Source organism: Schistocerca gregaria, chromosome 1 (assembly GCF_023897955.1).
Source record: "Schistocerca gregaria isolate iqSchGreg1 chromosome 1, iqSchGreg1.2, whole genome shotgun sequence".
Classification (NCBI taxonomy): Eukaryota; Metazoa; Arthropoda; class Insecta; order Orthoptera; family Acrididae; genus Schistocerca; species Schistocerca gregaria.
Genome location: NC_064920.1, coordinates 310,399,078 through 310,414,565, shown reverse-complemented (window position 1 = coordinate 310,414,565; position 15,488 = coordinate 310,399,078). Strand labels below are relative to the sequence as shown.

At 43.3% G+C, this 15,488-nt stretch overlaps 1 protein-coding gene across 1 annotated transcript in view; it reads right to left on the bottom strand.

The window, feature by feature from the left end:
* The window catches only part of LOC126343123 (serine proteinase stubble), a 746,947-nt gene extending 731,745 nt beyond the window's left edge, over positions 1-15,202 (bottom strand). Inside the window, exon 1 of the mRNA XM_050001914.1 lies at positions 15,111-15,202. The gene's annotated coding sequence lies outside the window, so the exon portion shown is untranslated. The remainder of the gene's footprint in view (positions 1-15,110) is intronic.
* Positions 15,203-15,488: the final 286 nt, after the last annotated feature.

Below are 15,488 nucleotides of genomic sequence, written 5' to 3'. Positions count from 1 at the left end.
AGGCAGGTTTTCTGGATGGATGATCGACCATCGATCAAATTTTCACCATGAGGCGAATTTAGTAAAAGTGCTGGAAATTCTACCATCGGTTTCTGGTGGCGTCCCTGGAATTGTCCAAGGCTTATGACAGTATCCACAGTTTAAGTATGTAGAACATCCTGAGAGAGCTTGGTACACCAATGAAGTTAATATGGCCAAGGTGTGCAGAGGGGAGACAAAAGCCAAAGTAAAATACCAATGGGAGATGTCCAAGGAACTCCATATCAGAACGGGTGTGAGACGAGGTGATGTTATTTCATTGTTATTTAATCTGGTCCAAGAGAAAGTAATGCGAGAAATGAAAAGGGAAAACAAAGAGGTGACGCTAAATGATAGTTCAGATTTATTGGGTTATGCAGACGACATCGCAGTTCTAGAACAATCAGAGGAAGAAATGGCAGAAACTTTAGAGGACCTACTGGAGAATGCAAGTAAGATCGCGTTATGGATTAATGCGGAAAAGACTGAGGTAATGGAGCTATCAAAACAAGACCATAATGACATCCCATTATAACAGGTAGGGATATGGAAATCTGTTGAACTGTAAGATTTTAAGTACCTTGATACATGGTTCAACATGCAAAATAATTTAAAAGAGCAAATAAACACACGCATTGTGAATTGGTCTAAAACTTATTTCAGTCTAAAGCAGATAATGTCATCCGAAAATCTGTCAATTAAGACCAGACTTAAAGCATAAAATACCGTGATTGTGCCGGTATTGTTGTATGGGGCAGAAACCCTAAGCACGACAAAGAAGGATGAAGAAAACTTGTTGGTCTTCGAACAAAAAATTATGAGAAAGATCTTTGGGCCTGTCCAAGAAGACGCCGGCCGATGTGGCCGTGAGGTTCTAAGCGCTTCAATATGGAACCTTGTGATCGCTACGGTCGCAGATTCGAATCCTGCCTGGGACATGGATGTGTGTCATGTCCTTAGGTTGGTTAGGTTTAAGTAGTTCTAAGTTCTAGGGGACTGATGACCTCAGAAGTTCAGTACCATAGTGCTCAGAGACATTTGAACCATTTTGTCCAAAAAGAGAGCTCGGGGAGACGTAGAAAGAAGACGTAGTATGAGCTGATGAGGCAACCGAACATCGTTCAAAAACTGGAAGCGAGGAGAATAAGCTTGGTAGGCCACAATGATAGGAGACCAGACGCCTCTCGGTCAAAAGTCGTACTTATGGGAAGAACTGATGGTACTCGTCCAATCGGAAGACCCAGAAAGGGATGGGAGGAAGAGCTACAGAAGGATCTTTGCCAGTTAGGAGTCCGTGACAACTGGATCCAAAGTGCACCAGATCGCCATCTAAGGAGGAGCATTGTGAGGCCGGCGCATGATCAACAGGACCCTCATAGTCGATTTCATGACGATGATGATGCTGATGATAGAAGTCTTTAATTACATGGCATATCTCTTCGGCTATACCGTATGAACGTGTGTTTTTTTTTTTTTATAAGAAGATGGCCTCGAACTCTTTTGCAGGCTCTTATAAGTCAACAAACAAAACGTCACTACTCCGTGCTTTCTAGATCTCATTAAGAAAGCAATTTGTTTTTACACCATCGGTGCTTGTGGAAATCATATTGAATCCTACAGAGGAACATTCGGTCTCTAGAAAAGTCTATATACATTATCACAAAATACACTCAAAAAGGTTTGCATCAACTCTGTTCCGAGAGGACTGGAATCTGTACAGAAAATTGGAATAGAGATCAACGTAAACAACATTTCCGCCCTTTTTATTGTTCATGAAAACCACACATTGCATGAAACTTACTGGCAGATTAAAAATGTGTGCCCGACCGAGACTCGAACTCGGGACCTTCGTCTTTCGCGGGCAAGTGCTCTACCATCTGAGCTACCGAAACACGACTCACGCCCGGTACTCACAGCTTTACTTCTGCCAGTATCTCGTCTCCTATCTTCCAAACCTTACAGAAGCTCTCCTGCGAAACTTGCAGAACTAGCACTCCTGAAAGAAAGGATATAGTGGAGACATGGCTTAGCCACAGCCTGGGGGATGTTCCCAGAATTAGATTTTCACTTTGCAGCGGAGTGTGCGCTGATATGAAACTTCCTGGCAGATTAAAACTGTGTGCCCGACCGAGACTCGAACTCGGGACCTTTGCCTTCCGCGAGCAAGTGCTCTACCATCTGAGCTACCGAAACACGACTCACGCCCGGTACTCACAGCTTTACTTCTGCCAGTATCTCGTCTCCTATCTTCCAAACCTTACAGAAGCTCTCCTGCGAAACTTGCAGAACTAGCACTCCTGAAAGAAAGGATATAGTGGAGACATGGCTTAGCCACAGCCTGGGGGATGTTCCCAGAATTAGATTTTCACTTTGCAGCGGAGTGTGCGCTGATATGAAACTTCCTGGCAGATTAAAACTGTGTGCCCGACCGAGACTCGAACTCGGGACCTTTGCCTTCCGCGAGCAAGTGCTCTACCATCTGAGCTACCGAAACACGACTCACGCCAGGTACTCACAGCTTTACTTCTGCCAGTATCTCGTCTCCTACCTTCCAAACCTTACAGAGGTGGTGTTCCAGATTGCTGTACACACTGGTACCTCTAATATCTAGTAGCACGTCTTCTTGCATTAATACATGCCTGTATTCGTCGTGGCATACTATCCACTAGTTCATCAACGCACTGTTGGTCCAGATTGTCCCAATCCTCAACGGCGATTCGGTACAGATCCTCAGAGTGGTTTGTGGGTCACGTCGTTCATAAACAGCCCTTTTCAGTCTATCCCAGGCATGTTGGATAGGGTTCATGTTATCCTGAAGGAAGTCATTCACAAGATGTGCACGATGGAAGCGCGAATTGCCGTCCATGAAGACGATTGCCGCCCCAATATACTGCCGATACGGTTGCACTATCGGTTGGAGGATGGCATTCACGTATCGTACAGCCGTTACGGCGCCTTCCATAATCACCAGCGGCATACGACGGCCCTACATAATGCCACCCAAAACAGCAGGGAACCTCCCCCTTGCTGCACTCGCTGGACAGTGTGTCTTAGGCGTTCAGCCTGACCGGGTTGACTGGTTGAAGACATATGCGACACTTATCGGTGAAGAGAACGTGATGCCAGCCCTGAAAAATCCATTCGGCATGTTGTTGGGCTCTGCATGGTGTCGTGGTTGTATAGATGGACATAGCCATGGACGTTGGGAGTGAAGTTGCGCATCATGCAGCCTATTGCGTACAATTGAGTCGTAACACGATGTCCAGTGGCTGCCCGAAAAGCGTTATTCAACATGTTGGTGTTGCTGTCAAGGTTACTCCAAGATATAATCCGTAGGTAGCGGTCATCCACTGCAGTAGGAGCCCTTGGGCGGCCTGAGCGAGGCATGATATCGACAGTTCCTGTCTCTCTGTATCTCTTCCGTGTCCGAAAAACGTCGCTTTGGTTTACTCCGAAACGCCTGGACACATCCATTGCTTGAGAGCCCTTCCTGGCACAAAGTAACAATGCGGATACGATCGAAGCGCGGTTTTGACTGTCTAGGCTAGATTTAACTACAAGACAACACGAGACGTACGTACCTCCTTGAATGACTGGAACTGATTGTCTGTCGGAGCCCCTCCGTCTAATAGGCGCTGCTCGTGCATGGTTGTTTACATCTTTGGGCGGTTTTAGTGACATCTATGAACAGTCAAAGGGACTGTGTCTGTGATACAATATCCACAGTCTACATCTATCTTCAGGAGTTCTGGGAACCGGGTTGATGCCAAACTTTTTTGATATGTGTATATACCACTGTTATAAAAGATATTGATAATAATGTCTTCGAAATTAGTCCACATAGGAAACTACGTAAACTCAATCCACAGGCCCTGGAGGGCCTATCGGTAAGAACCAACCGGGCTGGCATCCTTCGCCAATGGCGTAATTGGATGCGGTATGAAGGGGCGTGGGGTCAGCACACCGCTCTCCCAGTCCTTGTCAGTTTTCGCGATCTGGAACCACTATTACTTTGTCAAATGCCTCCTCAGTCAGTAACATGAAGCAGAGAGCATCCCGTTACTGGACTGTCACCAAGGAAAAATCCCTGAAAGCACTGGGAATCGAACCCGGATCCTCCGCACTGCAATCAGCCGCGCTGGCCGCTCAGCGGAGGCTGATAATTGAATCCACAGCCTGTATAAAATTACTACGTGAAGACGTTTTTCCTTTGTGTGGCTGTGATAATTATACGAAAGTCTTCAGGTTTCACATAATAAGCTGATTTCAATTCCTTCTGCCCTTTTGAAATGATCTTACAAAAGAATGATCAGTAGTATCACTTGTAATAGGACGTAAAGGTCGAGATGAGATTGATCGTGCGAGACATACAGAATTTTCTCTAACAAACCATGTGCAGTAACGTTAGTGAGACGTGCCCAGAGTTCCACTCATCTGTTCTGAGGCGCTTCGTATAGGCTGGAACGAACTTCTATTTCCAGATACGTGACTCGCTTCGTTGTTGCAGCGAACTAGAAACACGTCGGAGAAATACAAGGTCTGATGAAAACTGAAGTGGGAATCACTGAGGAACTATTTGAAACAGCGTATCAGTACACGACTGGTTTAAGAGCTTTGTCCTGTCTGTCCTGATGCTGTGGCAAGTTTAAGCAAAAAAGATTACCTCAATGGCAGTGGACGAGAAGTTTACTACAGAAGTGGTCTTCCGCTCCACTGTAAGATAAAAAGGAAAGAGCTCCAGTGTGTATTAATTTCCTCATCGACTACCTCTGAAATTATAGAAGGGTCACGAAGCGAATACATAGTTCAAGATTTAAAAACACACCCGCAATGATACGATACGCCAGTGGTTCCTTAGTAATGAGAGCAGTCCTGTTTCATTTTTGTCAGACGTCGTAAATACAGAGACGGTGATTTTAATTTAGGATGCTATACTAGCGGTTTCAGAATTCTCGATTTATCTAGAAGTCAACAAATGGAACTATATAATCAACTGTAAAGTTATAAAAGGATTAAAAATTTTCTGTATAACTTTTCAAAGCTTAAAAAAAATGGTTCAAATGGCTCTAAGCACCATGGGACTTAACATCTGAGGTCATCAGTCCCCTATACTTAGAACTATTTAAACCAAACTAACCTAAGGACATCACACACATCCTTGCCCGAGGCAGGATTCGAACCTGCGACCGCAGGAGCCACGTAGTTCGGGACTGTAGCGTCTAGAACCGCTCGGCCACTGCGGCCGGCTAAAGCTTTCGAAATCTATTATGTATTGTGTAAGTCGCTTCTAACATATTTTTTTATTATTATTTTTTTTTTTTTTACAAAATGATAACCAGTTTGGGTAGCTTGGCTACCATCTTCAGATCTGAGGACAGACAAACCAAAAGAAAACCTGGCTTAAGTGATCAAGTTATATAAAAATTGCTGTTGGCTTGCTTTTAAGAAATGTACAGGCAATTAGCATACCACATGTAGTATTATAAATGCACTCGCAGTGTACAACGGGGTCGCATGGTCCATAACATTCTCCCTTTAAATCTTCAGGTAAAATGCGCTACGTGAAGCCTAAAACGAACGTAAGGACAAATATAGCATGTACTAGCAAACAAACAAGAATAAGAAATAATTATTTAAAGAAACGTCTAGTTTGTACACCGTACCGTGCTGTCTGTGACACCGGTTGAAACAAAAGCCAGTACAGCGTCGTAAACACTTTTATGCATTTAAACGTCCGTATCATTATTTCCATTACAGTCAGTAACAACAAACAGAAATTTGCCTATGAAGGCAATGAAGTAAGTAACAAATATTAGGCTTTTAGTTAACACCGCATCAAAGTAATATGATTATTGAAACAGTAAAGCATTGACGGCCGGTGTGGCCGAGCGGTTCTAGGCGCTTCAGTCTGGAACCGCGCTGCTGCTACGGTCGCAGGTTCGAATCCTGCCTCGGGCATGGCTGTGTGCGATAACCTTAAGTAAGTTAGGTTTAAGTAGTTCTAAGTTCTAGGGGACTGATGACCTCAGATGTTAAGTTCCGTAGTGCTCAGAGCAATTTGAACCATTTGAAAGAAAAGTATTCTTAGTGAAACATATCTCCGTTAAGTGGCGCCTGCAAACTCAACAACGATTCCTCTTGCTGTCACGGCCCATGAAATGCCGTGACGTGCTCAAAAGTTGTATTTCATGTTAAATATATGTTATTAATTGTTCCACGTTGTGTACTGGCGAATATATTTATTAACTTATATTGTATTGGTAATGAATGACGATGAATTATGCCTTGCAGTAAACTACAGCATTTGTTTGCTTCGTCTAACTTATGCACGAAAAACGTATAATCTTACAAACTTTAGAACGTAGGTTCGTACTCTTTATTAATGCATTAACATAGTTTTAAATTAATTTCTTTCTGTTTGAAAAAAGGAGGAGAAAAGAGAAAAAAAATCTTTTCTCACGCCTGTCGCTTGTATACCAAAACGCTAACTATTGACAGTGTCTGTAACTGTTAACTCTCGATCTGTATGAAAACACAACGGTCAGTATAGCTGTAGTTACGAGTACGTGGAAGTCATGTGTCACCCAGTGTGCATATATCTTTACTGTTTGGACTTGTAACGATATCGTATGTATATTTCATGTTTTACTTTTGATTACAAGCACAGCTTACATGTTGTGTTTCACTATGGTTGGTTGGTTGGGGGAAGGAGACCAGACAGCGAGGTCATCGGTCTCATCGGATTAAGGAAGGACGGGGAAGGAAGACGGCCGTGCCCTTTGAAAGGAACCATTCCGGCATTCGCCTGGAGCGATTTAGGTAAATCACGGGAAACCTAAATGAGGATGGCCGGACGCGGGATTGTACGGTCGTCCTCCCGAATGCGAGTCCAGTGTCTAACCACTGCGCCACCTCGCTCGCTGTTTCACTATGAACATTTTACTATTTTCAATAATCGTATTACTTTTATGCGCTGTTAACTAAAAACAAACATTTGTGCCTTGCTTCTACCTTTTCATACGCAAATCTGCTTGTAGTTATGACTGTAACGGAAATGATTATATGGACGTTCCAATGTATAAAATTTTTTATGATACTGCACAGGATTTATGTTTCAGGTGCTGTCTCAGTCCGCAGCTCGTGGTTGTGCGGTAGCGTTCTCGCTTCCCCAGCCCGGGTTCCTGGATTCGATTCCCGGCGGGGTTAGGGATTTTTTCTGCCTCGTGATGACTGGGTGTTGTGTGACGTCCTTAGGTTAGTTATATTTAAGTAGTTCTAAGTTCTAGGGGACTGATGACAATAAATGTTAAGTCCCATAGTGCTCAGAGCCATTTGAACCATTTTTTTGCTGTCCCAGGTAGCGCGGTACTTTCAGCGACCTAATCCTTTCTCTCAGCAATTATTTCTTATTTTTAATTATTTGCCAGTACATAATACATTTTCCCTTACATTCGCTTTAGGGTATTCATATCACATGTTACCTGATGATTTAAAATAAGAATGTTATGGTCAACGCAACTGTGTTGTACGCTGCGAGTGCATTTATAACACTACACGTGGTACGTTAATTCTCTGTAAATTGTTTAACAATGAACCAATAGCAATATAAATTTTCTTTTGGTTTGCCTATCCTCAGATCTGAAGATGGTAGTTAAGCTACTGAAAGTGGTTATCACGTTGCAAAAAGATTTATGGTGCTAAATACGGCTGAGACAATTTATAGAAAATTCAGAAAATATTACAAAGTTTTATAGGAAGTTTTCAAAATGTTTATAGTTTTACGCGTTATTGTTTGCGTACCACTGCTACGTGCTCTTCTGACAACGTCAGATATATTTAAATGGAAGTATTCCGGCAAATAACTTTAAGAATAGCTAGTAAAAGCCTCCGATTTCTCGCTTTTATCTTTACATCAACCAATGGCTGTACTGCAGCAAATACATTTAAAAATGTAAAATAATGACCTATACAGCACGCAGAAGAAGACTGATTTTTGTAAATCCCTGGGAATGCCACAAATTGTTAACATTTGCTTTCTCACGTGTGTGAGATATTGTTTACGCAGTCATGCAGTCATCCGAAACTTGAGTTACACTGTGGATTTCGGTAATGCTGCAACGCGATTGCAGCGCAACACGCAAAGGTTGCTGCTTTCACTAGAAATACATATTGAGTTTTTCCCTGTATCGAAAAGGTAAATATGATCAGAATTGAAACGGCAGTAAGATGTAATGGTAGGTAGAGATTAGATTTATGAATGTATTCTGAAAATTACAGCGTAGAGGAAATCAGGGAATCAAATGGTTCAAATTGCTCTGAGCACAATGGGACTTAACATCTGTGGTCATCAGTCCCCCAGAACTTGGTGTTATCTATCACTTGCAATGTGACTGTTTCAATTTGATCAGTAAATTGTTGAATTATTACTAACAAACTCGCCGAATTTATTGCCGTTCAGGAAATATCTCGCGCTGAAATTGTTCTCGGGACCGAGATCTGGTAGCTGGCTAAAAGCCGAAAAAGAAACCTCTGAGATATCTAGTGATTCATGGACTGTGTGTTGAAAAGATAGCTTATACGCTATGGGAGGGGGTAGAGCTCATTGCAGCTGACGGAAGTATTGTCTCCATTGAGATCGAATTTGCGTGTGACAGTGAAGTAGTCCGGCGGCATATAACAGACATAGGTGAAATCAAGTTAATTGTTGGACGTTTTTAGTGGCCACCCGATTCCGCCTTGACAGTTTTAGAGTCATTGAATGAAAGACTGCTGTCAGTAGCATACAAATACACAGTTCATGCAATATTATTTGGAGGCGACTTTAACCTATCGAGTGTAGACTGGGATATGCACGGATTTATTACAGTGGATACAGAGAGACAGTCTTGAAAAGCACTTTTGAACACGTTTTCCGAACACAGCCTTGAGCAAATAGTTAGCGAGCCCACACGCAATGGAAATATTTTAGACCTTGTAGCTACAAACAGGCCTGTTCTTATCGACGGGTTCAATATAGAGACAGAAATGCCATCATAGGGACTATGGTTTCTAAAGTGAATAAATCAATCAAGAATGTTAGGAGAGTACTTCTGGTAGAAATAGCAAATGATCAATCAGTTGTTAGCTTCCCCCTTAGACAATGAATTGACAGCACTTAGATCCATTATGATGAATGTAGAGGAATTTTGGCAAAGTTTAAATGGATTGCAAATCGTACTCTGGAGATATATGTGCCGAGTAAGTGCATCAGGGACGGAAAGGTTTAGAACTGAAATTCGGTAAATGCTGAGGAAACAAAGGCTGGTGCACATTCGGTTCAAAAGATAACACGCAAATGACGACGGGCAGGGGTTAGTAGAGATTAGTGTGTCTGTAAGACGATCTATGCACGAAGAGCACAGTAACTATCACCGACATACCTCAGCAAAACATATGTCCGAAAACCCGAGCAAATACTGGGATTATAAAAAATCGCTAAACGGTTGTAAGGCTTCATCCAATCACTCGTTGACCAGTCTGGTGTGGCAGTTGAAGATAGCAAAACGAAAGCCGAAGTTTTGAATTTCGCGCGTGAAAAATCGTGCAAGCAGGAAAATCGTACAAAAATATCATCGTTTGACCGTCGCAAAGCCTCCCGAATGGACCGCACGGCAACAAATATGCCTGGTGTAGAGAAAGAACTGAAAGAGTCGAAAACTAATTAGGTATCAGGTGCGGATGGAATTCCAGCTCGGTTTTACAAAGATTGCTCTTCGGCACTGGCCTCTTACTGAGCTTGCATTTATCGCGAATTCCTCGCCCAGCGCAGTCCTAAAAGACTGGGAAAAAGCTCAGGTGACCCCTATACGTAAAAAGTGTAAAAGGACGGACCCGCAAAGTTACACATCAGTATTCGTAACATCATTTCGCTGCAAAATTGTCAAACATATTCTGAGTTCGAATTTTACAAATTTCCTTGAGACCGAAAACCTTCTCTCCACAGATCAGCACAGTTTTTAGAAAGCGTCGCTCGCGTGAAACTCAACTTTCCTTTTTTTTCACATGACATACTGCAAACTATGGATGAAGGGCAACAGGAAGACTCCATTATACCTAGATTTCCGAAAAGCGTTTGACACTGTGCCGCGTTGCACACTAAGAGCATACGGAATAGTTTCGTAGTTACGTGAGTGATTCAAAGAATTCTTAAGTGCGTTATCCTCGACAGCAAGTGTTTATCAGAGACGAGGCTGTGGCCAAGAGTGCCCCAGGGCGGTGTGATAGAACCACTGTTATTTTCTAAATGTATAAATTCTGTAGCGGACATGGCGACTAGTAATCACCGGCTATTTGCTGATGAGGCAGTAATATACGGGAAGATACCGTCGTTGAGTGAGAGTAGGAAGGTACACGATCTCTTACAGAAAATTTGTAGTTTTTTTGGTGAGTGGCAGCTAGTTCAAAATGTAGAAAAATGTAGCAGAAAAGGAGCACAAGAAATAAACTCGTAATGCTCGATACAGAATTGGTAAGGTGCTACTTGGCAGACTCAGGTTGATTACAAATCTAGGCGTAACGATGCAAAGTGATTAGAATTAGAACGAACATGTGAGTATTATAATAACAAAGGGGAATGGTCGACTTTGGTTTGTTGGGAGCATTTTAGGAAAGTGTGGTTCATGTCTAAAAGAGGACACTAGTATCGCCCGTTCTTGAGTATTGCTAGAATGTTTGCAATATGCACCAGGTCGGATTGAACGAGGACATCGAAGTAGTTCAGCGGCGAGCTGCTGGATTTTTCACCGATAGGTTCGAACAACGTGCAAGTATTACGCAGACGCTTCGGGAACTCAAATGGGAATCCACTGGAGGAAAAAGATGTTATTTTTGAGGAACACTGTTGAGAAAATTTAGAGAACCGTCATTTGAAGATGGCTGCAGAACACTTCTGCGGGGCCATCAACATTTGTCAGCATGCGAACCGTTCGATGAAACACCATCGATATGGACTTTCGGAGCCAAATGCCCACTCGTGTACTCTTGATGACTGCACGACACAAAGCTTTACTTCTCGCTTCGGGTCTTCAACACCTACATAGGACTATGGATAACTGGAAACCTGTTACCTGGTCGGACGAGTCTCGTTTCAAATCGTATCGAGCAGTTGGACTTGAACAGGTATGGAAATAACCTCATGAATCCATGGATCCTACATGACAACAGGGGAATGTTCAAGATTGTGGAGCCTCTTTAATGGTGTGGGGCGTGTGCAGGTGATGACTCTGGCAGGTGACGCGTACGTAAGCATGCTGTCTGATCAACTGCGTCCATTCATGTCATGTCCATTGTGACTTGCGCAATTCCAGCAGGACAATGCGACACTCAATACGTCCAGAACTGCTAAGAGAGGCTCCAGGAACACTTTTCCGAGTTTAAGCACTTCCGCTGGCCACGAGGCTCCACAGACATGAACATTATTGAGCATATCTGGGATGCCTTGCAACGTGCTGTGCTGAAGAGATCTCCACCCGTCATACTCTTACGGATTTATGGACAGTCCTGCAGGATTCATGGTGTCAGTTCCATCCAGCACTACTTCAGACATTAGTCGAGTCCATGACACGTCGTGTTGTGGCACTTCAGCGTGCTCGCGGGAGGTCCTACACAACATTAGGCTGGTGTACCAGTTTCTTTGGCGCTTTAGTGTAGATTTAAATGTTAGGAGGACTATTCTGAATGTATTTGTCTGGAGTTAGCTACATACTGAAGTGAAATATGGACCATTAACAGTTCATACAAAAAGAGAATAGAAGCTTTCGAAATGTAGTGCTACGGAAGAGTTATGAAGATTGATACGATACATTGTGAGACATCAGAGGATCATCAATTTCGTATTGGAGAGAATTATGGGGGGGGGGGGGAGGATTAAAATCATAAAGGGAGACCAAGATATGCATACAGTAAGCATACTCAGAAGGCTGTAGGTTGGGGGGGGGGGGGGGGGGAGGACGACGGTTCAATCCCGTCTCCAGCCATCCTGATTTAGGTTTTCCGTGATTTCCCTAAATCGTTTCAGGCAAGTGCCGGGATGGTTCCTTTGAAAGGGCACGGCCGATTTCCTTTCCCATCCTTCCCCAACCCGAGCTTGTGCTCCGTCTCTAATGACCTCGTTGTCGACGGGACGTTAAAAGAACACTAACCTAACCTAACCAATGTAGGTTGCCATAGTTATTCGGAGATGGAAAGGTTCGCACAGGATTCAATAGCATGGAGAGGTACGTCAAACTAGTCTTCGGGTTGAAGACCACAACAACAGCGGAGGCATGTAGACAGTCATTTCTTCGTCACTCTCTTTATGAGTGGAACAGGAAAGGAAATGACTAGTGATGGTACAGGATACCCTTCGCTTGCGAAGTAGGCATGTAGGTGTAGATGCAGATGTGGATATTCCATCATATTAGGATTCTCGACGGGATTGTGACAGCACATGCCAAGATTGCAAAGAAAAACTTTAATTCTTCTGCACTTCTTTTTTTCTACCATTGTGCCTGAAGATAAGGTTTGGACCTCGAAACATGTTGCTTTATTAAATAATTTAAATCAGTCAAGAAAATTTGTGAGTGAAAACTGTCTTCATAAAACTTTTTCATGTTTTTGAATCTGTCACTGTCGATCAACGGTCAATATGGCTTTAAAAGGTTACTAAGATTAATATGAACGGCATGGGCCTGTACAGCTTATGGGAGGGAGACCTACATGTCTTCCACTCATTTCCACCTATCGCCATTAAACTTGTTATATGCTTCCTTCAGCAATACATAACATGAAAAATTATTGGACTGCGGGCTACCAGTATGCACTACTCAGTATGTCAGCTCGAATGGTCAGTATTATCAAAAGCGAGAGCAGTATGTCTAGTAAAACAGACCATCAGTAACGTGTGCAAATAGTTACATATATTAATATATTATTACTGCGCAAGCAGTAATAGAAACTGAGAAGAACTCTGGAAGGAAGTCTAATTTCAGCGCGAATAAATAAAAACTTTTTGGATCTCTGGTGACATTATGAGTATAATTTTGACAGACACGCAATATAATTTGGAAGGTCAGTTGAACAAGAAGAGATTATGAGTATCAACAAAAGTGGAACAGACGAAATTTAGTGTGGCTGAATTAAATTAGACGGTGCTGAGGGAATTACAATGGGAAATTAGGCGCTGAAAAAGTTGATGAGTTCTGCCATTTTTGCAGCGAAGTAACTAGCAGTGACGGAAGCGTAAACGATGCAGACTGGCAACAGCGAGTAAAGCGGAAATACATGTTAGCATTGAATACAAATTTGAATGTTAGGAAATGGTGTTGAAAAGTATTTATGTGGGGTGTGACATTATTTATAATTGAATGTGGACGATAGCCAGTACATAAAAGAAGATAACAGAAGAATGCTGACGATAAGATAGGACTGAATTAGACAGAAAACCAATTAAGAGGTACTGAAGGGAGCCGGAAGAAAATAACGCTAAGGCACATTTGACTAAAAGAAAGGATTGGTTGTTGGGACACATCATGAGGCATTAAGAAAAAGTAGATTTGGAAATGCAGGGAAATGTGGAAAGTTAAAAATTGTAGAGGGGGATCAAGGGTTGACTATAATAAACAGGTTCACTTGCATGTGAGATGCAGAAGTCATGCAGAGATGAAGAGATTTGCACGGCACAGACTACCTTGCTGAGCTGCATCAAACCAGTCTACAGACAACAGCAACAACATCACACATGATGTGGCAGATGATGTCGGTAGCTCCTTGGAGGGTGTTCGCGGAGATTGTAATTCCGTGTGCGAGGAGCTTATAGGAGTAGGAAACTGTTGTGAAGGCGAGGAAGGCATGTAGGTTGCAACTGTTTGGCGCACACGCTCACACTTGTCACTGGCTTAAACAAGCTAAACCTAATGTGAGTAAAGAGGTAAAAAAATAATGGAGTCAGTCAGCATCCATAAAACATCTTTGGGTGCCCGTTCAGAGAGGTTAAATGTGAAATTTCCTGGCAGATTAGAACTATGTACCATACCGAGATTCGAGCTCCGGACCTTTGCCTTTCACGGGCAAGTGCTCTATCAACTGAGATACCCAAGCACGACTCACGCCCCGTCCTCACTGGTTAACTTCTGCCAGTACCTTGTCTCCTACCTTCCAAACTTTACAGAAGCTCTCCTGCAGACCTTGCAGACATCAGATGATAGAGCACTTGCCCGCAAAAGGCAAAGTTCCCGAGTTCGAATCTCGGTCCGGTACACAGTTTTAATCTGCCAGGAAATTTCATGTCAACGCACACTTCGCTGCAGAGTGAAAATCTCATTCAGGTTAAATGTTGTTGGCGACTCTGTTGTAGGTAAGAACGATGCTGAACTTGGACGCATATTAAGGAAATCTAATTCATCGACGAAGACACCGTGTTAAAAACTGTAGACTGTCGAGCGATGTTCGCCGTACTGATTGGATTTACACAACTGATAGAGAAGAATCTGTGAAGATTTGCACGATTCGCCATTGGAGTTGTCAAGTACGCGAGAGCATCGCTAGAGTTATCAAAGTAACTCCAGGAGGAGACACTGTGACGTTATGCTACGAGGAAATGCATAGTTTTTCTCTCAGAGCGAATGTTCCAATTTGAGTCAAGAAAGATAGTACTCCTTCCACACAATTTCCATGCAGGTAAAATTAGACTGAAGTCGTCTAATACGGAGCCATAACAGCAGGGACTTCTCTACCGAATAGAGTTGTAAAGAGGGGGAAGTAGAGAGGGAGGGGCGTGGACGAAACTAGTACACTGTGTATCCTTCGTCGTACGTAAAACTGTCGCTCAGAGAGTACAAATGGACTTCGTCAAGATGTAACATGTATCTGGAAATGCGCATCGATAAAGAAAAAGTGGAAACCTAGTTGGATTAGACACGTAACCGAAAGAACGTCGACGTAGTAGGCCTATCAAATAACGTCTGGTGTGTACGCTGCTTAAAATATATTTCCGTAAGTTTAAAAATGCGATAGACAAGAAGAAAACGTAACTAAAATTTAGTCACTAGTCAGTTCACAATCCGCACCTCGCCTACCTTTGACAGAACACTTTCTCGACCACGACCTGAGTCGGAGGAATGACACTCGTAGCACAAGGACACTGTCGCTGGCGGTGTACGCGCCTGTGACCTGGCAGGCGGAAACTAGCGGCCTCACAGGGGTTTCTCCCGTGCTACTCGTGCCTCCCGCCGCCGGGAAAGTGCGTGCGACCAGGACAGACAAGGGAAGGGAAGGGAAGGTACGGGATGCCGCGAAACGAGGAGACGAGAGCCCTTTCCTTACGCAGTGTAACGGCACTGCGCGCGAGCACTTCGGCGGAATCCCGCTGCGAAAGTCGTCTCCGCCGTCCGTTGTCGCAGCGAAAGTGACGTGTGCTGCTGGCCTCCTCACGAGCCTCCTTACCCCCGATGTCA